Below are 25,409 nucleotides of genomic sequence, written 5' to 3'. Positions count from 1 at the left end.
TGTCACAATCAATACATTACATCTTTAAGGTTTCGAAATACAATTTATTTATGATTAAATATCGCAAGTATTTAACGATAAACTTTATTGCTCCGTCTGTAATATTTAATGATCTAATTAGATGTAGGAAGCTAACCTTTAATGAGTTGCTAGATGCTAGAAAAAATGACCAAAATATACTTATCTTCTTTTTTACACGGCGTGTGTCATCATTATCAACCTCATATTGTATGAATCCAGACCAATGGGCAAGATATTCTGATATATCTTCACTCGAACTTCCTTGGCGTGCTGCATAAAAATCACCAGGTCATATTCTACCAAAGCTCTGTGCTTAACTAGTTGTGACAATATTTTTTGGCAGAACATTAATGATTTTGCCCATCAAATTGTGACCTTGTTTTTATATCTTGTTCTATGGATACTCAGCTTATTGGTTTTGATTTTATCTAAAACGTGATAGCAACTTTCCCATTTATGCTGGATATTAATTAGGCAGGCTGTCAATAGTAACTGCTGTTTCAAAGAATGCTCACTAGTGTGTCAGTCAGCAGATTCCTGGCGCAGGGACCTGTCAAGAAAATTTTACATGGTGCATGCAAACCATTGGTTTATTTTGATAGGTTTTTTTACTGGTACAATGTACATCGCAATCTTGTCTTCAAAATCAAAACTATGAACCAAAAATGCATGCTCAGCTGGCAAGTTGGTTAAGGTCACAACAAATCAACAAATAATTTTATTGATTTTTCTCAATTTTTGTCCGCTACAGCAAAGCAGTTGAGTTGAGCTGATCATCATGTTGTATCATAAACGTGTCAGGTTTTTGACGGTTGTAAATAACAATAACTGTTGCTGATGGAAGAAAAAATTTAAAACGATGGACCTGAGCGATGATAGGTAACAAGCCACATTCGGATTACTATAAATGAATCTGCATGGTACGAACTCCTCATACTAACTGTCAGCCTAGGTTCCAAATTAAAATTAGGGCTTCAAATGTATTTGCATTGTAATAATATGAAGTGCAAGTTATATTGTTGTAAAACGCCATGATATCTCGAAAGATGGCAAATGAAAGCGTCAGTGGAAGTGAGCTTTAAAATGAACGATCAATATCACGAATCGACTTCAAAGATAAAAATTTAAAAAGGTCTGCTGCAATTCTGAACTGTTAGACCTTCCTGCCAAGCTTAATTGTCTATATGAAAAACATAAATTTTGCTCTTCTAGCTTAGCTTCCTCTTAGCTTCTCATTCAACTTTTTCGTTTGAGCAAATTTTTTTGCTATAAAAGCAGTGGTGCTTACACATTGAAGCCGTCTAACACTTGAACATCCAGAGAATTGTGTAAAATAGCAAAATATGTCAACAATATTGAAGAATTGATTAAGGCCATGCAAGGGCAAGGGTGCCATTAATAATAAAAACTAAGTTATTGTAAAACAAACATTTAAACAGTTTGTTTCATTTCACATAATATAAACTTATATATTATTGGATATTATAAAAGAAAATATACTGAAAATACATATATTGACCTCAATTATTATACAAATATAAATCTTGCTCCACTGAATAATTTGAGGCCGTAAGTCAGCACACAATTACTGAAAGGTTGCCAACCAGTGATCTAAAGATTAATGGCATGATCCACATATATATTCTCTGGCATGCAAGAGCGCCTCTTAAAAATCTTCACTTTTATCTAGACTAATTACCTCATTTGTAATTAGTTACACGCGTAGTATTACAGCCATACATTTTGAATTGTTGTATAGTACATTGTCAGCTTCAATGATTATTTTAATTTGCATGTAAGCAATGATATACAGCCCCATGGGGGCTGTATATCATTGATGTAAGCTAGGCTGAAGAGAATACTTTTAGGTTTAAAATGATTACGGTTATATGGCTATATGGAAACCATTCTATAATAAATTATTTTTGCCAAGGTCTATGTACACTCTCACTAACTGCCCTTTCTCAATGTTATTGAAGTGAACTAAATGTTTTAAGCAATTTACCCTAAAGTTTGGTAACTCATTGCCATGGTGGGGAGATAACTTCTAACACCGTTCCAAAGTTGTCTCCTCTTTTTGTTGGCCTTCCAACATTGCTATTAAGGCAAATATAAGCCAATCAAAGCAACACAAGGTTTCTCAGTGGACAATTTTCTTCATATAGCATAGGCAAGCGTATGAGCATATTTTGAACTGTATGTAAAATGAGGGCTGATCGGAGTAGCTTTGTTCATATACATGAGGTTATGCTTACACCACTGTATTTTCTATAGGCTGCGTCTATTTGAAAACTGATGAACTGTTTTCATCAGGATGAATATACACTGAATCAGTTTTATTAGTGCTAAATATGACAATATGCAAAACGATTGAATATATGCAAGTTACATAAAAGCGACACATACACAAAAATATAAAGGATTTTCATACGGGCAGGCACATGAGATCTGCATACGTTTGTTTCCCAAATTGCTGTTCAGTAGTTGCCACTATGACATATCTAACAAGTAATACAGACTGAGCTATAGAAAAGAGGAACATTAACAATAATCTCAGCAACCTTGGTAAATAAGAAAACTATATGACAAAATAGACAAATTACCAGAAGTGGTGCATTATAGTAGCCATCATAAAAAAACCCATATATGTAACTGCCTTTACCATCGCACACATTGTATTTTTGCTATTTAGTTTACATAATAAAATTCTAAATAGTCTTGCAAAAGTCGCTGACATACAGTTGTGGAAAGGTTTAATGTTTTGGATAAAATTTATGTGATAGCAGGCTAACCAGTTTAGCAATGCATGTTACCCATAGAGGGCTTTTTCTTAAAGCAAATGTATAGTATACAAATGGAAATACAGCTAAGGTAAAAATACTTAATGTGTAACGAACATAACAGTCATGTAGATTTGACGTTGGTGTGTTGTATCAGCTCTGTTGATCTAGCTTGAAGATCATTGAATGCGGAGATATATGGTATATCCCCACATATAGCATATATCTCTGCAAATAAGCCTGCTCTAGAAAAACAGCCCTGAAATCAGGAATTTATAACAATCTGCAGACCTACATGTAAGCGGACCTTAAAAATCCTAAAATACTGTACGTATGTATCAAAACAAAGAGTTGCAGAAATGGAGTGACTTTTGTAGGCTTAGTACATAACATTTCTGATTGGCGCGTTGTTGTATAATTTGCCTTTTGTACCTCTGCTTAAACAAAGGAAACAATCAAGTTTTTGTGTTGACCCAATGGAAACCATTTGCACCTCGTGGTGACCTTAGTTTTGCTTTGCAAAAACGCATACTTTATATTAATTTCTTCTTTGCGATTATCAGACGCATTACAGCTATATAAGGTCAGCATGAGGTGCAAATGGTTTCCATTGACCCAACACAAACAGTTGATTGTTTTCATTTGTTTAAGCAGAGGTACAATCAGCTAATTATGCAACTACTCGCCAATCAGAAACATTTTGTACTAAGCCGACAAAAGTCATTCCATTTCTGCAGATCTTTGTTTTGACAGGTATGTACCGCGTGTTACGATTTATAGGGCCAGGTTATATGTGAATTGTTATAAATTCCCAGATTTCAGGGCTGTTTTTCTACGGCTGGTTTATATACAAGATAGGCTTATATGCAGGGATGTACAGGGCTGAATTCACAATTATTAAATCTCATCATCACTACTATCTTCACTGCTGCACATCTCATCATCTGTGTAAGGTTCTGGTACATAACTTCCCTAAACAACAAAGAAAAAATAAGACATATGATCATCATCTATTTTACACCAAAAATCAACTACAACAATCTCAGTAAGGTTAGGGTAATAGCCCTTGTCTTGTATGGACTTAGGCACACTTGCATATGCAAACTATCATCACTAGCAATCGTCTCACTATCGATGTGATATCAGCAAATAGAGGAGAATGGGGTGCTTCTTATCCATTTTCCTTCTAGTATATTTGCCATGTCACACATGTTGTCACATATGATGTTAGTAGAACATCTTATAAATTAAACTTCATTTGGCTTGCCACAGTTGTGACCAAACATGCTGTGCGCGCAAAAGAAGTAACAATAAATAAACAACCTTCATAGGATGAATGATAAATGACAACTTCTCATGTGATACGCTAAACTTGGCAGAAGGCAGAACTAGCTATTATGTAGGAATGCATCACTAAACGACCACATTGAAAAAAATGACCGAATAATTAGGTGAGCAGTGAGACTAACTTGAGTATTATTGAATTCCTTGCACAAGTATAGTTGGCAGGATGCCGCAAAATTTGAGATAAAGATGTTTCTAGAAAGCTCAACTTTTCTTGTCTTCTACTCTTGTAGTAATTGCACTACAACATGCAGTTACAGTGATAATTTGTGAATTCTATGAACACAAATAGTTCTCAATTTGTTTTGGTTGCGATATGAACAATATAGGTGAGCCATGTCAGTAACTTGTGTGGTCTCATGAGAATCTCTGGTAATGAGAACAACTTTTACATGCTCACGAGTGAAACTGAGCATTGTAAGCATTCCTAATTTTTAACTTTTTACAACTGCACATGCAAACATACATAAATACTGTACCTGCATATCGGAGCAATTTAGAGCGTTCATGATGCAATATATCAAGTTCTTCTTCCATTCATTGCAGCAGGTTGTATTTTTCTATTAACGAAAGGAGCTCAGGGGTGAGGGAAACTGCATCTGAAGAATTTATCCATGGGAAAATCAAAGTTTGTGAGCAATTATTGAAGTCATCTTTGCATCGAGATGGGTTGACTTTGATGTATTTGTCAATCGCCTTGTCCAGATATTCATAGAGGGTCCGTCTCTTGTTACGGATTTTAGCACAAGTTTTGCTAGAATCTAGACAACAAATAATAATTAAATTGACAAACTGTCAATGAAACATATTCAATGCGGCTATTGTGTCCAGTTAACCGAAGGGACTATTTAATCAGGTTATTAAACCACGATAGATGTAAAACATTATAGTAGCACAATGTTATGATGTAGAGTGTTTTACATCCAAACCAATCAATGTTTTAGGCAACTTGAGCATTCATTCTTCTTCTAACTTGATAGAATGCATGTGTGTGTGGCAATAGCTTAACAAACACCTAAATTGTCAAAAAGCTACCCTGTGACAAAAATGTACACTTGCGTGCCAACATTTCTTATATAACCATCACATACCTAATAGTAAGTCAATACAGGGGCAAATGTAGTACCATCTACCTCCCTAGCATATATTTTGCTATGTCTAACAATATTACACTTTCAGTGCATGTGATGAAAATTGTAGGAACATACCAGCAACTTTTGTCATTTGCATGGTCATTCTCTGTATGCCATAAGCTATCCTTTCAAGAGATTCTTGCTCACTCGATCGATCTACATGTTGACCAAAACAGATATATGAGAAAAATACGAGAAATCAAGTTTGCGAGCCTAGCAAGGAAACCTATAGTGACGATGTGCCATATTTGATGACGTAAACCCATGTCAATGCACCAAATTCTTAGCATACATGTGCAATGAAAGAGCTGACTAGACTTCATTTATCCAGGAAAAGAATCTATTTTCATAAAATTTGCTTAGCCAGTACAGCTCTGTAACACACCTTGATTACTATCACACAATCGCTTTGCCATGGCATCTATATCAGAGACATGTAATCTGAGACATTCAGATAAGACCTTGCGCAACACAGGGATTTGCAAAGCGCACTAAAATACAAAACACCAATGATATAAAAACGCACATTAACACAAAAGACAAACTCATGAGGCGTTATCAAAGCATATTCAACATACACAAAATTATGACACATGATTACACATACACAATGTTACACATAATGTGTATTGGCTACATTATTACATGCTTCATTATTACTGCATTGACGGAAATTTCACCACGAACGTGATGTCCTAAGTAACGCAATCAGTTATTTGATGTGGGACAGAGCGAAGATGTCAGTGCAGTCTCATGTTACCAGATGCAAACGTTTCTAAAAGACCTCGATATCAATGCGTGTTTTTATTGGCCAATAAAGTGTACTACACTCTAATATGATATAACTATATGATTTGCCTGCGGACTGACAATAAGCTTATTCAGACTTGCCCTTTTAACGACTCACCTTTGTACCTTTTCTATTTAAAAACAATAATCATGGTTTGTATTTTCGGATTAGCAGGCTTAGTACACACGTGTTACTAGCGTAACGTAATCATAATTATAAGCAAAAGTTTATTTCAGACAGCTTCGGATGTGGCTCTTATTATAATAAATAAATTGTAATAATTGTAATAAATAAATATTGTAAATTAGTTTGAGTTACTCAAATTTATTGGGTAAAGAAACTTAGCCAAGGGCAACTACATTAGCTACCACCGTTTATAAGCTATTTTAAATCTTAAACGAGTGTGTTGCATATACCTGTACAATGCCTGACATTCATCTAGTACGTGTGTATACATGTACATATGATAGCATTAGCGGCATTGTGTTCCACAATGATGATTCTTTCCATTTGATGATTCTGATAGCAGCAATGATAAAGCCGGAAAATATGGCTACTACGAATAAATAGTAAAAGTAGCGTTTTAAACAATTACTTTCCTTCCACAACAAACAATCTAAAATTAGTTTCTCATGAGTACCTCGGAACTTGTAACACTAGCTAAGAGAAACCTTGTAACATTTAAACATTAATTTTTATTAAAAGAGCTAAACAGCTAATGCAGTGACTACTCAAGTTAGTTAACTGACCTTATTGATGGCTTTGTTGAGTTGGAAGGGTAGCTTTACCTTCTTTCGAAAATTCCAAAATATGGCTGCCTGTACCAATTGATTTTTTCGTCCTAAAGAGATTGAAATAGATTTTACAACACATAACCAATAAAATGTAGAACTCCGTAATTTAGAGCAGGAAAATGTATGGGTACACTATTATAATAAAATATATGTATATTAACTTCAAAAAATTATATATAATTAACATCGATTTAGTGCAGATAAAGCCAAAGAGTTTTTTTCGACAACCACCCAGTCTATAACATTTTTAACTACAAAGACCACTGACTCATACAGGCCAAACAACAAATAAACAATAGATGGACACAAAAAGGCTGTACTAAAAAAAGAGCAATATCAACATAGATATCGAAGAAACATCGAGAACTTGTAACTGTGGGCAAAAAGATAATCATCCTTTAAATGGAAACTGCCTAGCCAAAGAAGTTGTACACCAAACCATCGTAACAAGGCTAGATAACAACACTAGTCCAACGTGTGAGAATTGGTGTCAATGATTTTAAGAGTAGATACAGCTACTGCATATCATCCTTTAAAACATCGACAAAAGAAACCAGACTGAACTTAGTAAACCCATTTGTCATATGAAAAAGATACCAAATAAAAACGAAAGTGCAAAATGATGAAACAATATTTCAATGTTACTAAAAAGCAAGGTGAAGGTTTGTTACTAGACTCTTGTGAAAGAGCGTTGTCATGAGGATGAGTTATTTAAAAAAAAAACTATACTGTACAAACAATTCCTATAGTTTTGAGTTATCTGCTTAACACTATTTATCCAAAACCATTGAAATATATACATGTATATATATATATATATTTCAATATGCATATGCATATAATACGATCAGAATACAATAATGTTTTTTGTATTTGGACCAAGTTTGGCAAACAAAAAACAACTAAAATTGCCGAGTTTCAAGCTACTGCAATAGAGATATAAAATACACTGTATATGTAACATGGCCCTTCCTTATTAACATACACCAGTATGCAGTAGAAGAGATTGGGCAACTTTCATTTTTTCCTTTATTCAAAAACTATATTAGACAAAACGTTTCAATTCATGAAAAGCTACTATGAACAAACCTGTTAAGCGCTAAAATGCTCACCTGACAAGCCAATTGTGATCTTTTGCATGCAAAACGCTCAGAAATGTCTTTTGCGAAGCCGCAAGCTGTGGATAAATTTTGGTGAGCCATGGGTAACAGCGACATTTATGTTGAGAACAAAGCTCTGCACAAAAGCAATATTTAATCAGTGCTACCCTGAGCAAACAATTAGCCTATATCAAGCAAAATAAATTACACTCCAAAGTTTGCAAATAAAAACTGCACATATTTCATCAAACCCAGCAATAACTCTGGGTGCGCAGCGCAAACAAATTTCACAATAAATACGAGTTTGTACAACTCGACTGTAAAAAGGAATAGAAGTTTCGAAGAGGCTTCAAAAAGTAGGCTAGGGATGCGCTTAAAACGACACATTACTCCAGTCAACTAGTCACATTACTCCAGTCAACTAGTCACATTACTCCAGTCAACTAGTCACATTACTCCAGTCAACTAGTCACATTACTCCAGTCAACTAGTCACATTACTCCAGTCAACTAGTCACATTACTCCAGTCAACTAGTCACATTACTCCAGTCAACTAGACACATTACTCCAGTCAACTAGTCACATTACTCCAGTCAACTAGTCACATTACTCCAGTCAACTAGTCACATTACTCCAGTCAACTAGTCACATTACTCCAGTCAACTAGTCACATTACTCCAGTCAACTAGTCACATTACTCCAGTCAACTAGTCACATTACTCCAGTCAACTAGTCACATTACTCCAGTCAACTAGTCACATTACTCCAGTCAACTAGTCACATTACTCCAGTCAACTAGTCACATTACTCCAGTCAACTAGTCACATTACTCCAGTCAACTAGTCACATTACTCCAGTCAACTAGTCACATTACTCCAGTCAACTAGTCACATTACTCCAGTCAACTAGAAAAAAGATGAATAGAAAAAAATATGCATAATCAAATACCCCACAACTTACCAGCAATGCAATTCTTAATGCAAAACTATCTGCTAATAATGATTCAACAATGCAATAATGTATAAAGCTCACCTGCAATATGTAAGTGTGAACAAACATTTCCTCTCTTGTCATGTTCAGGCATTTTAATATAAAAGAATGTCTGCATGTTGCAACCATACAACCGGTGATATCTTTCTTACTTCATTCATTGAGCATGTTTCCATAGCTTTCCAATTGCCACATGCAGACAAATCTGGAAACTAACAAGAAATTACACATTGTACGTAGATAGTAACAGAGATATATTTATACACTAAATCTTAAAAAGGTACATATGCAGTTATTCGGCGTTGAAGAAGATATACCATTCCAAATAACCTAAGATTACCTTAAATTGTGTCTAAATTCATGATGTACGATCAGATTTAGCTAACCATACTTTGTTTTTGTGCTTGGAAGCGATGATGCAATGTAGTTCATAACAAACAGGAAATGAGCCTTACTGTTTTTTTCTTGCGTAAAATTATATAGCTTAGCTTAGTCTGGCTGTACAATTGTAACACATAGCCCCATTTAGATGAAAATGACCATTCATCATTCACCGTCTGACAGACTTGTAAAATGAGGCACAATGTTACCGCTAAAACAATTCTTACTCAATTGCACCAACCATGCTAGCCATGAACAGTATGAGATTCTTAAGAACTTCATTAGGCAGCCGCATTCAAGGAGAATTCAGTGCAGATCACCAGTGTACTTGAAGTTCCCAAAAAAAGTCAAAGTAACACTTAATGAGATGAATTATTCTTCCACAGCACAGCCTCATCTAAGCCTGGCTGACGAGCTTTGAACATACCGGACTGACACTTTTTTGGCCTGGCCTATTTTGTAATGCCATGACAAAAAAGCATGGCAAAAGGTTTTATAGAAGCAGGTTGCAGGTAATTTTTAACTGTGAAAAACTTTCCAAATTAACATCTGCTTGTAAAATTGCACATTTATTGCTATAGAAAACCTGTGGGCAAACAGCATTGAGCAAGTGAGCCACAATTGTTATTAGGCTATGCCATAAGTTAGTTATACCATAAGTTAGCTATACCATATAGTCGTTCAGGTACTGATGTGTTAGTCACTGCTAAAACAATGGAAACTTTTTGCTTCAATTGAATAATCAACTTGAAACACTTGACTCTTTAATTTAGGGACCAATCTAGGATTAATACACATATACATATAACAAATTACCTGCTTGCTTTGAAAAAAGGCCTAAACTTTACTTATAGTGAAAACATGAAATATATGCTCAGCAGGCATAATTAAATAAACTAATAATCCTTACTCGCACAATACGGAATTGTAAGTCCTTTGTGAAAAACTAGTTTTAAAATCCATTATGGACTTTCTAATGCTTTTCAAAACTGTTGGATTTCTCATGAAATGGTGTGAAAGGAGAAATATTTAGTTAAGATAACAATATGAACTTCTATGAGACGAGCGACTGAACAGGAGTAAAGAATGAATAAAAGGACTATTTTGGTAAAATACTACATACACAACTCTACTAACTTTCTTTTCAGCATTTGGTTCAACTCGAGCAACTTTGTTTGCGATCTCATTCGAGGGAACAAAGAGATTCGATGCAGTTTCACGTCCTCTATCATCATCACTCATCCTAAAAATGAATTAATTTAAACAAGTAAAGACAACAAAGTTTGGAAAATAATGTTTTTTATTCTAGCATAATAATAGCCCTTCTGGAAACTTTCTTGTCAAACAAATGTGCGTGTTACAATATTGGTCATCCATATTGTATTGTTGCTCTGTCTCTTCCACAAATGCCATTATTTGTTAATTTAGGAACAAATTTTAAGGAACACCGAAATTGCATGGGAGTTTGTGGCAACTGAACGTTTCTTTATGAGAAACTGTGGCACTAAGGAAAATAAAGAAGACATAAACAGTTAAAAATAAACTATGAAACTTTCTCAACTTCCCGCAGATCTATAATGATACAGTTTCATATTGCCATCAATGTGTATGGTGTGAGGCTCTTCTTTGCAGCATGGACAAACAAATGGTTTGATAACAGAGCACAAATAGTTTGCCTGTGCTACTCACCATTCTGAAAAGCTGTAGTTAAAGGTGTCCTGTGAAATGTTGATCATATTCTAAAACAATACAAGACATACTACCACCAATCTGTCGGAAGAATCACAGAAGTCTTACATTTTAATGTTCATTCAGTGCTTTTCAAAGAAGGTTAATCTATCAAGGTTTACCGTAATTCTTCCTACCACACAGATTAAAAATTAGAAACTCAATTTTGTTAATTATGAGCCTTAAATTGAACTATTTAGAAAAATTATATTGTTTCGTGAACTTTCATAACTTGTCCTTCTACGTAATGCATGGTAAATATGCATTGTATATACAATACTGAAATTATTAAAGCATTAATGAGAACTGCAAGAAGCATGACTTTATGAGAATCAAAAAGGTAAAGTCAATTCTGTACAGTGGAACCTCGGTTTTCGAATGACTTGCAGTTCGAACAAATCAGAGTTCCAACAAAAAATTCGAAAAATTCTTGCTTCGTAGCTCGAACAAAAATCGGAAATCGAACGCCGGTGCGATGCGTGAGTGCGTACGTGAGGGTGGGATGCTGAGCGGCGTACGGGTGTAGATCGCTTTCCCCGTGACTAACTGTTGTCGCATTGTTCGAGATTAAACAAGTGTGTAGCAAATGAGCCGAGTTACAGAATTTCGTCAAACTCCACCACCCCGATAAAACTGCAGCCACCAGATTCATCAATGACTTTAACGACACTATCATGAACCACTTCCAAAAAGTGCTAAAAAGAAGGCACAAGCAAGTGTCATTAGATAGATATTTTAAGAAAAAAGAACATTTTGTAGCCGAGTAAAAAATCCTATTCATAATTCTTTTGTTTATCCTTTTTTTTATTTTTACACGTTCATGTTAGCGTAATCTTTCGTATGGAAGATTACGACAACGCGAACATACGATTAGCCTGAGTTACATTTATGTTTATGTTATTTGTGTCTTTGCCATTTTGCTTAACATTTTCTGAGATATACATTGCTTTTTACAGTATGTGTTGGTCAGCATTTTAATGTGCAATTTCATGCATAAAATAATGTATAAAATACTAAAAAGGTAAACATTCAGGGTGTTGGAACGGATTAAAACTTATATATACTAATTCTAATAGGAAAACCTGTTTCGGATCTCAAATAAATCGGTTTTCGACCAACCTTCTGGAACGGATTGTGTTCGAGAACCGAGGTTCCACTGTATATTCATGAGCTAGTCAGCTGTAGGATAGAAAAAAATGGCAAGTGCCGATTGGCGATTTTCTGTAAATGATAGATGCTTGAATTACATTTTGAGCAGTTTAAAGCTATTCCTCCAATATATTCCATCTTTTATCACTGACAACAGTCAGCTTGTTGATAAGGATTTTTATATCAAAAGACTGCGTGCTCCGAAGTTATGTCATGGCGATGATACTGTCAGTGTATTGCTACACTGTGTTTAAATAAAGACCACTGTCAGTCGGAAGAACATATACTGCGCTGCTTCACACTGTACACACTCTTTAATTTATTCATTTCACAAACCAAATGAATCGGACTTCTAAACTTAATTTATCACTATTCAATAGCAAACGAAGAAACTCGAGTGGCAACGAAACTGGCATGAGATATAACAAATGTGCGATAGAGAAAGTTGTGTAGGAGAGAGGACTACGCTAGTACAATATATCCTACCTAGTAGATGCGTGATAGAAAGTAAGATGAGCTCTCAAGAAAGTATGTGACCAAATGTATATTTGTATCAGGCAAAGCGAAATTTGCCAAAACACTGGTTTGCATTATGACAAACTAAGTAACAGCTATTGTTAGCAGTGCTAGAGCGCACAGCTCCTCCCTTCTAATTGTAAAAAATGACAAACAATATTTATGTGAGTTGGCCATAAAATAAAGACCCCCTGGTGATTCTTCTTTTCTTTTTGTCAGATTTGCACGCCAAAAAATAAATATAATTCGAAAGCAACACTGACACAATAATATGTAGGCACACCGCAACTATACTTTTGACGTACTGTATATGAACCAGACATTTTTTAAGTTGTTACTGCATATAAGGCTCGCCAAAACTTTTGAACCAACCAGACTTGCAACTTTAAAAAACAGATGTTTCTGATTTTGCAACTAACATTTGTACAAAGAACATTTACTACCTAATAGAAATTAGTTCACCTTCGCATCAAGAGATGTAACAAATTTAAGCGTTGATAGAATGCTACTCATGCTAAGGCCAGGGCTGTGCTGTAGAAGAACGCTTATATGAAACATATAAACGAACTGGAAAAACGCAGTCCCTTCTGCATAAAAATTATACTGGCCACAAGCCAAGGGTAACATAATCAGCCATTGTTGCAACTGGCTTCCACAGGCACTGGTGGCAACTCGGGATATTAAAAGATTCTCTCACCAGGCCTACAAAAAATAAAATATTGCGACAAAGCTCTCAATGCGGTTGAAAACGACATTAGGTGGCGGAATTCTCTTTTGGATTTTAAAGATATCGACTCAAATGTGGGGCTGAAAACCAGAGATTATGAAAGAAGTATCGCAAGTAAGGTCATTTTTATAGAGCAAGGATCTTGCTAATAAAACTTGAAGCACAAAAATTATATAAATTTTTTATTATATAGTTCAATACAGCAGAGTCTTGGCTTTCGAATGAGCCTATATGCAATACACAAAGAATAATAGAACTATGAAAAACAGGGTGTCAAAAGTATGTTCTGCAATAAAAAAGCACTCGGCTGCGGTTCCCACAATGTGATGTTATAACTATTATTTAGCCTTAGGTAGTCGATCCCTTTCGTTGCCATTGAGGCTGCGGTTTCCTGTGACAATCGGTGGTGTTAAACCCAGAGAGCGTTAATAATAAACTAGGATTCTAGATAATCAACAATGTCCGCGGGGATCGTGCTAACGCCTGACCAATACAAACACATGTTCTGGGTTAATTATGCTTCAATAATTATACTGTCGTTGATAAAGGTAATGAAATCACATCGATCAAATTGTGACCTGCAGTTGCGTGGCCCTAAGAACATATGCCAATCGCACTTTCGCGAGATCATGCAATGCTTGAACTTAATTACAGTAGTCTCAATTGTGCCCCTCAACATAACAATAAAAAGAGAGGGCTAGTGCATAGTATCATCGGGAAAACATAGTATGGTGCTTGAAATCTGAGTTATTTATCATAGAAATAATCTGTACATGGAGAGCTAATGACACTGATTCCTTTGTCATCTTTATTGGTTCTCTGGAATTGTCCTACCTTCGCGTGCCATTAGCGTAATTATCGTAGTTGATAAATATAAGCGGTAAGCAATAAAATAAGCGGTAAGAGCACAAAACACCGCATATGAAAATTGTGACATCACAATTTTCGAGCCTATACCATTGAACATTTCTGCGGTAGAGATCTGGGGAAATTCTATGAACACCAACCGATGTCTGTCTCACCATGTCAAACGAAGTCTCATTCAAAAGCCAAGACTGATGTATTGAAATATACAATAAAAAATTATGTAACTTATGTGCTTTAAACATACATCGCAATATACGATACATATCTTGAAAGTAGTGCGCTTGCAGAAGTTTGAGTGTAACAATAATAGTTGCAAATTATAGCGATGCAGGTTTAAATTTGACACATAACAATGTTTACAAAGTTATTCCCTACCATCTATTGAGATCAAACTCAAAGTAACTGGCAGCCCTGTCCATTTGATCTTTCCTCTGCACTTGGGACAATCTTCGTATTGATATTTAAAACGATCACCTAAAACTGCAGTAATAATGATGCATTCATTTATACAATACAAAGCCAGCATTACAAACTCAATGCTAATATGACAAATCAATAAAAAACACAATTATAGCATTTGTCATGGATATAAAATTACAACAAATGTATACAACCTTTTATGGTTTCTATATATAAACTTACTCATCTTGCTTATGCGTCGAACAGATATGCCCATGGCAAAGGCAGCGTGTAGTTCATCTCGAACACTGTCCCATTTTACTTTGCTAGATTCTATAAATGTTGAGCGTTTCGGGGGTTCAGGGAATGTTGACGAATAATGTTAATATATTCTTGAATATCTGCAACAGCATTTGGTACCGAGTGACCATTTGGTAGTAATTTTAAAGAAAAACTTATGATAACAAATTTATGTTTTTGTAAAGCGCAACTCGCCTCAGCCTGGACTTTAAACAGGTTTGCGCGGAGCTTATTAAAGCCATACCATGCCGGTATACCAGAATTTACGGTGATTCTTATACCATTTTAAGTATACAAACATTCAATTAAAACTAGTACACACTATATGACACTTTTTCATCATCTTTAAGAATGTGCTATCAAACCTTCATTGACAGAGTTGACTGTGGATATGCTTGACAATTAGTCAATATTGCTTGATGATCCTGCTGAAAAACTTGATGCACACGGAGTCGGTGAATCAGGCCGATTTGATGTACATGGTAAAGATTTTGTAAAAATAGCAACATCATAAAATACATACCGATAAATATGAGTGATGATTTTAACAAACGTAAATTTATGAAGTTACTAAAACTCATTGTTTGATGTTATATACATACCGTAAGTCCTTATGCTCAAGCCGTGCGGTTTGTTGTTGGGCACGGCTTCTGATTCAAGGTCATAGGCCGTGGCTAAAACCAAGTTTTTAAAACTTACGTGAGGCTCAGGACGGCTTCTCGATAAATGTGGTCACTGCTCAGTTCTGCGCTATGACCATAGAATCTCAGTCATGATACACTTTTCTGTACGGGATCGTGGCGACCTACTCGTTTATTTTCAAGGTCATATTTATGGAATACTTTAGACTAATGAAGAATTTATCGCTAATGTTTAACTCATCATAGTAATAGGTTATTAAAACTGTTTCATTCTTGCCCTGCATCTTTCCATAAACGTTAAGCCCTCTAACAGCGCAATAAAAATCTAGCTGAGACATAGCAAGTAAGTTCTTGATGCTAGGGTTTAGGAATTTTAATTCGAACTTGGAAGTAAAAGAAAACTCTTTTTGCATGTACTGATGTAGCCTGTTTTCTTATTCAAGATGACGGGGTGTAGCGAAACCCTTCTCAACACTCTCGCTCCTGAAGGGGTCAAGGACGACAAAACCTCAGTCATAAGCCGCGGTCGGTGGGCATACACGACTTGTTGGAGGATTATTTTTTCTTTCGTGAGTCATCTGGTTTTGAGCACAAGCCGCGCGGCTTGAGCATGAGGACTTACGGTATACATGAGTGGAACCAGAGAGCATATAAAATATATGAGAGTACTGCAGAAGTACTACTGGAAAATAAATTTAATAGATCGAGAAAAATGTATAGCCAAAGCTCCTACATATTTAAATGATGGAACTACTAGAAACCTTTAAAACTTTTCAAGAAAAAAAGGTGTGACAGCAGCAAAAGATCATAAAACAGACTTTGGCAACAACATCTAACATACAAGTTCTTACAAATCACTTCAAACAAGAATAGCTTTCTCATTAAAAAATTTATACTTGTTCAGCACGATTGTGAGAGAACAATCAATGACAACACAATGAATTTGAATTAGTCATGTAGTTCAATATCTTAAAACAATTATGAAGTATAGACTGATCTTAGCTAATATGAGAAAAATAAATAAATACTTATGACCAGAAGTTTCAGAATCAGTAATTACCTTTTACAATTTTCTTCTCAGTAGCTTTTTTGATCTTTTCCATCACTTCAGCTTAATATTCAGGGCTATCATGCATCTTTTTTTTAACTTGTCTTTTCCGTGTCTTCTCTAACAACAGCACATAAAATTTACTATCACATTAAAAAGAGGCCTGCATATAAATTAAAATTATTCAACAAATAATATATACATATATATATATAATCATTAATATAAAAAAATCAAAGGAAGTATAGGATGACCTTAGCTTATATATACAGTGAAACTCGGATAGCTCAAACTTCAAGGGACCGAGCAAAAGTGTTCGAATTATCAGAGCGTTCAAATTATCAGAGCACTGTCACAAGTCCATGTATTTACTTATTTATTAATAGATACATGTACATATACAAACTATAATATAAATCAAAAGCACAAATGACTTGTTTCGAATTTAATGCTTCTAATGTAAAGCTTAAAATGTTTTTATCAAAAAGTATAGAGATTTTTCTATCACTTGAGATTGGTTTGTTGTTTGAGGTGATGTTATTGCTAGGACGTTTTTTAGATTGACATTGACAAAACTTGATCATTGCTGAAATGCTCAAAAGAAAAGACATCTTTTTCTTTTGAGCGTTTTACCCGCGATCAATTTTGCCGATTTTTCTTGAAGTTTATGCAAAGATTACCTTATTTTACCTGGGATTCGTTAAGAGCAACACTCCGAGGCAGTTCAATTAAAAGTTTTACGAGGTTTCACAGTACATTGTATATCACTCACGCCTTTTGAATGGATACTTATTGAATGTACACACGTATTCTGTGTTTAGGTCAAACGATGAATAGTTTTTTTAGCTAAGACAACGTATACGTTTAATTACTTACAACAATTTTTGAGACGTTTTAAACATTCAACATTCCGACGTTGATTCAACACGGAATCAACGTCGAAAAACTATTCATCGCGGGCTAGCTGTGTCATGCACTCAAAGATTTTCGCCACGCAAATACAAAACAAAAACAACATGCTGTTTTTGTTTTGTATGTGCGTGGCGAAAATCCTTGTGCGCGTGACCCGGCTAGCCCGTGTTATTCATCGTATAGCAGGATAAATCAAATTTCACCAAATCTTTAGAAAAGTCGTTGACAAAAATATTTTGCCAATGGAGGTAATAACGACGCTTATGAATTACGAAAAGTTGAGGTTTACCTCTATGGCTTGGAATAAAATGATTTTCTAAAGCAATAGCAACCGTTTCGGTAGCCGTTGGGCAAAAAACAGTTCGTTATAACAGTGTTGAGTTCGAGTTATATAGAGCCATTTATCATTGCGTGGGAACGGACCAAGCAAATCCATTCGAGTTAACCATGTGTTCGCTATATACGAGGGCGAGTTATCCATGTTTCACTGTATATGAGATAAAATAAACAAATAGTTACGATTAGAAGTTTCGGATTTGATAATTACCTTTCACAATTCCCTTCCCAATAGCTTTTTTGATTTTTGCCATCACTTCGGCATAATGTTCATGGCTATCATGTGCCTTTTTTTAACTTTTCTCTTCCGAGCGTTCTCTAACAACAGCACATCAAATTGACTATCACACCTAAAAGAAGCCTGCTTAAAAATTAAAATTATCTAGTAAATCAAATTTACCTGCTCCTGTACAGTTGTTGTATAGAAATATTAGCAAAAGCAGATAGCATAATGGAGAAATGACTAAACACCGGGGAAATATATGCACTATTGCAATGAACATGACACCTAATACATTAGAGGAACAGCAATAAAGACAGTCATCGTATACTCGTATACAAGCAGCTTAAAAACCTGTGGAAGTAGCTCACAAGGAAAAAGACACTAATTGACATGCCAGGAAACCATTAAAAGATATCAGACCTGTGCTAGACACGACCAAGACATTTGGAGTTAATCATCATTTCTAATCATGCTCTCAGGACGTTCTTAAGATAAGTTCACTCAATTGCTAACCTTCTGCAACACAAAGAACAGAACCGGAGCTCCTAAACACCTTCTCACAGGCTAACCGAGACATATATAAAAGAGAACAGCTTCAACCACTCAGCATCTATCAGTCGATCTATCTCTCTTTCTCAAGGCTCCCTTTCCTGAGGCGCACGCGCACCTCTGCCTCTATCTCCTCCCTCTCTCTTCCCTCTGCCTCCGGAGCCTCTATCTCCTCCCTAAACCTATGGAGCCTTCTTATGCCTCATCTGCTGATCCTTTTCTACTTCCCTATTTCAACTTCAGAGCTTTTACATATAAGGATTGCCATGACTCTCATCTGACTATCCTACCAAAACCTCCAGCCGTATGAACCGAGCAAGCAAACATGGATGACCATTCGAGTAAGGGTGTAACTTTTATTGGCTATTTTAGCCTTTTATCATTAATATTATCGTTTAGAATTTTGGTATGCTTATTTTACTTGTTGGACTTATAGAATAAAGAAGTACCTTTTACTGGTAAATATCAGTATTGCTTACGATAGATTAACAGCTTCACTTGTACCTTAACCAGTATTTATCAAATTAATTCCCACATGACAAAGCAAAAGTACAAACTGAACATAGTCAAAATAAAATGAAATGACAAGGCAAATTCAACACTGATGTTGTGTGTGGGTTTGGATTAATTATGCATAACATAATTTCTTCCATATCGCAGTCTCTAGCGCCAGCAAAAGTTGTGACTTAGGAAACATTGTCTCATTATCGATTACATCGTTTCCAGTTGGCAACAAAGTTGGAATTACAATGTTGCCATATAATGTATTTCAATATCAAAATTGAAATATAGCAACGTAAGAGACATTGCAGCAGCCTACTGTTATTACCGGAGTATCTATACAAATGGCAACATAATGTTCAGCTTTAACCTATACGATATGCTCAACCAAAATTGGAAAATATATCTGCAGAAAACCAACCGAAACCAAACAAGACAAGAATTGGGAGCCAGACTTAGAAAGAAATACTTGACAAATATGAAAAAATATCTCTGGACAAAATGTTATTACTCAGCTTACTTACCTTTTAATACAAAAACGATAGATCATTAGAACTCATCCAAAAGCACTGATGCTGATATTTGTCAATATTTTTTGAATATACTAGTCACTGCACACTGATAAAAAATAAATTGATTTGATAGCCTACAATAATCAGTGACTAAAAATTAGTAACAGTGCAAGCTATTGTTTTAACGAAGTCTCAAAGTAAAAACAAACGCACCTTTTTTTGCCCCGTCCTCGGCGGTGGTTTTGTCAGCAATACTTTTAATAGGCACTACCTTAGGAGAATCATTATCCGACATGTCGCGTGCAAACGATTGTATTAATTACACCAAATGTTCCATTGAGATAATTAATAACTGATAACTATCTTGGCTGAAGCGATCTGACTTGAAAATAAATTAACGGAAATGAAGCGTGGCCCAGCAGTGTTTCGTTAACACAAAAAATAAGTGTATCTATTAAATACTATTATAGTAAATCATATTTATTTTTTTAGAAAGTAGTAAAACTTTGGTGATAACCAAAAAACTCATAATCATTTGAGTGGCAGTTTTAAGAAATTGCGGTAAAATCCTAAAAATTCTGAAATTATAAATTTAATTACCTCGAATCTAGGCGTATTGCGTCAGAACGTCTACATGCGACGTATTCTCGTGCACGATGCACTGTTCATGTTATAGGCTAACACTATATATCAAAAGAAGACAACTCCAATGTTCAATATTTTTTGATTTCTGATATATTTAAAGACCAAATAATCAAATATACATGTATATGTAAAGATATTGCGCAGCACTACCACCAACCATTTTTTAGCAAATATTTTATAGGTACAACTAATGCTATTCAGTTTACTTTCCACGGTGATTTGTGGAAAACATGTTGTAATATATGATCAATGTTTACCACAATAAGGATTGCTCAATAAATAAAAATAAAATAAATTTTTCACAAAATCTCAGTCATTTGGCACTATATAAGACTCGCTTAGGCGTTTCATACTTTAGTTGGACAATATTTGGATCTATTAAATCTTAGGTCTATTTGTTTAGGTCTATTAAATCTTCACAGAGTGAGTTAACAGTCTTGATTTTCGTAATAAATGAAGCGTCTGTTTGGGGTTGCCGCGCGCAAATGGTTTTGTTCAGGGCACAGAAACAAAATTTATTTATAATTTTGACAATTTATGAAGATTGAAGTTCTGGAAAGTTGAAAATCCTGAGCAAAATTCCTTGGAATATCTAAAAATATTCATTGTAACTTATATTATCAGACAGGGAGGAACCGCAAGAAAAGTTTGTGTTCTTGTTTTTTTTTCTTCTTAAGTTTATACAAAGTTAATTATAAAAAGTTTAACATTTTAATCATAATTCAATTGCATAAATACTCGTAATAAACATTTATAATGTATTAAAAACTGATTTTACAGTTTCGGGCTATTGTTGTTGCAAGTGACTATAGTTTTTTACACTGGTACAAATTGGGAATTTTTTGTGTGAGTCAAACTGACTTTTAAACACGTTTTTACTCAATAATTTCACTTTAGGGTTGGAAAATGTTTTGACTTACTGTTCTTTGATGTGGTGGTTTGACATTGGGAAACAGATAGAAAAGCATATACAAGTTATGGAACAGATATAATTCGTTCTAAAAATGTTTGTTTTACCTGGAAACAGGAATTCCTTGCAAGTAATGTAGTACTCAAAGGGTTACATAATGCTTTTGTTCAATAGCTGTATCACAGTGTTTCAGGGTAAAAACAACATTCAATTAGACTTAGGATTTTTGACATGCCACTGCGATGTTATCAAATGCCTTAACTCGGGGTAAAATGAGGTCTAAATTAGGCTATGCATTAGCAAATCTTTAGTATAACAGTGTTTGTCAAATGCAGGTCTTTGCCTTTCCTCACAGGTAATGAATCTTAACCGCTGCAAATAAAAATTACATGATATGTCATATAGGAACTTATTTATGAAATAGTAAAATACTAGTGATCATACTCAACATGAGATTAAGCAACCTAAACACTCCATTACTCACCATTCAAATGGTAATCACTAAGATTCTCTTGGAAACATGATATGTTTTTTTTAATTTAATGCTTATTTTCATATTAGTTGTCTACTAACCCACATCTCGGTAATCTATTTGATACACATACCATAATTTATCTATCTGTTTTTTGAATGTGATACATGCTTTATGATAGAAATCTGTCCTAAAGCAAAGCCATTCTGTTAAATAGGTATTAACAGCTGTAGCAGTTTTTTCTTTTACTGAAGAGAAAAAAAAAACATTGGTGAAGCGCTGTTTTTTGTGCTCAGTAATTTTGACTAAAACTTCCTTCTCTTATTATTTTGCTAGTTGGAGTATTGCAAAACGCTTCAAAAACATTCATTCTTGCTGATGCCGTTTTGAATGCATTTCTTCAGCAACTTTTTGCTACTTATCATCCTGAATGAACTACATGTATTAGCAACCAAACAGTTTGAGCCAGAAAAGAGTTTGTAACAGGTACATGTCAAAACAATGATTTTTAAACAGAATTTTTTAAATAGCCTATACGTCGTGTCAACATGTAAGCTGGATTTTGCGGTATATCTAAAGCTGATCTTCATTTACCTGTGGTTTTTGTTATTGAAAGTTGGGAAAAATAGTTTCAAATTTAGAAATGCTGTAGCACAAAATATAAACATTTTTAGCAGGTTAAAAGAATTTTTAGCTATTAACTATCAAAATTTTAAGCAGAGCAAACTTTGAATATTCAATAGTCGTGCTCACATGTACATCACTAAGGAAGCAACTCCAAAAAGCTTGCTCTTACATTGTTTCGATATTGTAATAAGTATGGTAGATTGACAGTAGTACTGGCTTGATTACAAACGTCTAACTCTAACATAGTAAAATAATTCATAAGTTTTATGGGTTTTTTTACTAGGATTTGAAATAGGTGTGACTTTAAAATTCGACAATACGAGTAGGAGGCTACAGCTTTTTCACCTTCGCCTTCATACTGCAACCTAATTTCAATTTGTTTTCTTTAGTTTAATGTATAACCATTCAAGAGTTAAGATTGACTTACTATTTATTATTATAACAGCAGATTCACTAGTTCCAACAAAATTATAAGAAAAAAATGCATAAGCAGGCTGCTGCCATACTTCTGGACCAACTAAAAGTTACAAAATCTTCTGATTTAGAATTCATTTGTCAATACCTATCTGCAATTTGCATTTCTCACAACTTCTGAACAATCTACAATAGCGTTAGTAGTGTTCTTCATTTATCTGAATATCTGTTTGCCAACGCACACCGCCGCATCAAAAACGTTTACTTCAAACGAATAACTCAGAACTAAACCGGACTCGTTAGCTTACAATTAGTAGTCATTTTTCAATGAATAAATCCACAGTTGATGATTTTTGCTCCACGGGATTTATTACTTAATTTACCGCATAAATACTCTACAACAAAAATCTTTCTTTAATTTTAATTGATTTTAAGACACCTTAAGACAAATTTAGAGACATTTAAGACAAAGAAGGAACCCTTTGACAGAACCGTCTATTAACACAACCCTAAATGTGATATACTTGTGCATTTTATGATTTGCTAAAACTAGTTTTAAGCCAAATAAGAAAACAAGTTATGTACTGTAGCAATTGGATAAAAAACTATATGATTATAATATATTTTTGAAAGCGTTGTAGTTGTGCACTCTTCTGTTTGGCTCTGCCTATTCTGAAGAATTGCGATTCTAGAATGATTTAATGAGTGGTCAATATTACCATAGTATAGACTGACCACAAATAGTGATCAGAAAAGAAAGGTATTGCATGAACTATTTCATGTATCTATCAAGATATGCTGTAATGTGGTACAGCAATCTCAAGTTAAATGCTGTAATTCGTGTTATTTAGGAGTTCTCATTTTAATATGAATGCATCTTCTTATTTCAGACCTAAAATCCTTGCACTGCTATTTGATTTGTTGGATGAAAAAACACCCTTCGCTACCTCAATCAAAAGATGGACTGGGATAACTTCAGTCTGATGCATTAAAGCGTTGGGTACACTGTAAGAATATTTACAACTATGATCATAGTTTAGTTTTTTTCATATCTGTGAATCATTAGTATATAATTTTTTCTGGTCTAAAGGTTTTTGTTCTGACATATTTTGATGATGGGAATATATATATATATATAGAGTTTTGTACTTTCATAGTTATATTTTTATTGTGTTTTTTTATTTATTATACATGTACCATGTTACTATTGGTACCAAAATATCAATATATACAACATTGCAACCATACCATACCTATCAACATATGGAATCGAATCGACAAATCGAAATTAAGGACAATTTAGTAATAATCTTTGTATCTTTAAGGTGCAATGCTTGTTAAATGTCCTTCAGCTTTGAGAAGAAATATTGTACAAAAACTATGCTTGGTGCATTTTAGAAACATTGATTTGTATCGGACGGGCCACACTGGCTCGGACGAGCCAGTGTGGCCCGTCCGATACAAATCAATGTTTGTAGAACTTGAGGAAGACATGTTCTGGTAAGTTTAAGCGCTGTACATTATAGTAAGGTTGTAGAAGATTGGCTAAACAAACATTCTGTGAAAAATTATCTGAATGTATAAAAATGTTTACATTTCTAGCACCGTATTTCTGACAGCGTTGCAGAAAAGTTGTGTAACGATCAAAGGGTGTCTACAAATAATCTTGTGACAGCGCTGCAATGAAACGTTTCTGGCATTTTTCGAAACATTCCTGGAATTTTCTGGGATTGGAGAAGTTCTAGTTTGTTACCTACCTGATACTTGGAACCAAAACTGTTATTTTACCAGCACTCCGTATGCCTTAAACAATCTTTAGTCTAACAAAAGCCATATCTGCCCATTTATCTCAAGTTGCAAAAAAATTGCACCATTCTGGGCTTTGAACTCACAAGTTGTGGTACAATAGTCTGACACTTGCTAAACAACTGCACTAATCAAACGCCTCTATATATTTGAAACTGGTGGAGATATTGGTTCTCAATGCTTCATTGACCCATCTAACAATCTCTTACGCCACAATAGACCGCTCAGGTATTAGTTAATATAAAGAGAAGCCTCACAGCTGGACTGGTTGAAAAACCAACAATTTTTGTCAAATTGCACATTACAGCAAGTCAGACAAAGATTTCAGAATTAACAGAATATTAGGACCAACATACATGTACAATGTGGGGTAGTTAAACAGTTCTAAATAGTTTGCATTGTTAGGACAAAGTTGAAGATTGATATTAAAAACAAACTCAATATTTTAAAAAAGCTTCGACTCTGGCAAGTCTTTATACTGGATTTGTCTGCTTTGATGAAAAGCACTGATGGAGTGCAACATGAACTTAACTAATCATATGTTGCAATAGCACCAAAAATACAGTAAGGGTATTTTTATGTTTTTTTTAAATGATCAGTTAGCAGTAGCGTAAGCCGTGTTCACACCAAAACAGTTTAAAATCAATGCTAACTAGAGGATAGTGAGGATTATAAAAATTACAGATACATGTACGTGAAGTGTGGCAATGTTATGACTTTCTTTGTGTTTATGCTCATCAGAGATCAAAATAGAATGCCTATTAATGTCGTATTTCAGTCACAAAAATGGCACC

General features: G+C 34.6%; 1 protein-coding gene and 1 long non-coding RNA gene across 2 annotated transcripts in view; one reads left to right on the top strand and one right to left on the bottom strand.

Moving 5' to 3' along the window:
- The window catches only part of LOC137392130 (uncharacterized), a 75,094-nt gene that overhangs the window by 25,876 nt on the left and 23,809 nt on the right, over positions 1 to 25,409 (top strand). The window lies entirely within an intron of this gene.
- Positions 3,371 to 4,676, bottom strand: LOC137391883 (uncharacterized). The gene is made up of 3 exons (XR_010978183.1): positions 4,625 to 4,676; positions 4,271 to 4,386; positions 3,371 to 3,773 (listed from the first exon to the last, which is right to left on the bottom strand). It is a non-coding gene; the product is annotated as an uncharacterized lncRNA (long non-coding RNA).

Source organism: Watersipora subatra, chromosome 3, assembly GCF_963576615.1.
Source record: "Watersipora subatra chromosome 3, tzWatSuba1.1, whole genome shotgun sequence".
Lineage (NCBI taxonomy): Eukaryota > Metazoa > Bryozoa > Gymnolaemata > Cheilostomatida > Watersiporidae > Watersipora > Watersipora subatra.
This window is presented reverse-complemented; position numbering and strand designations above follow the sequence as displayed.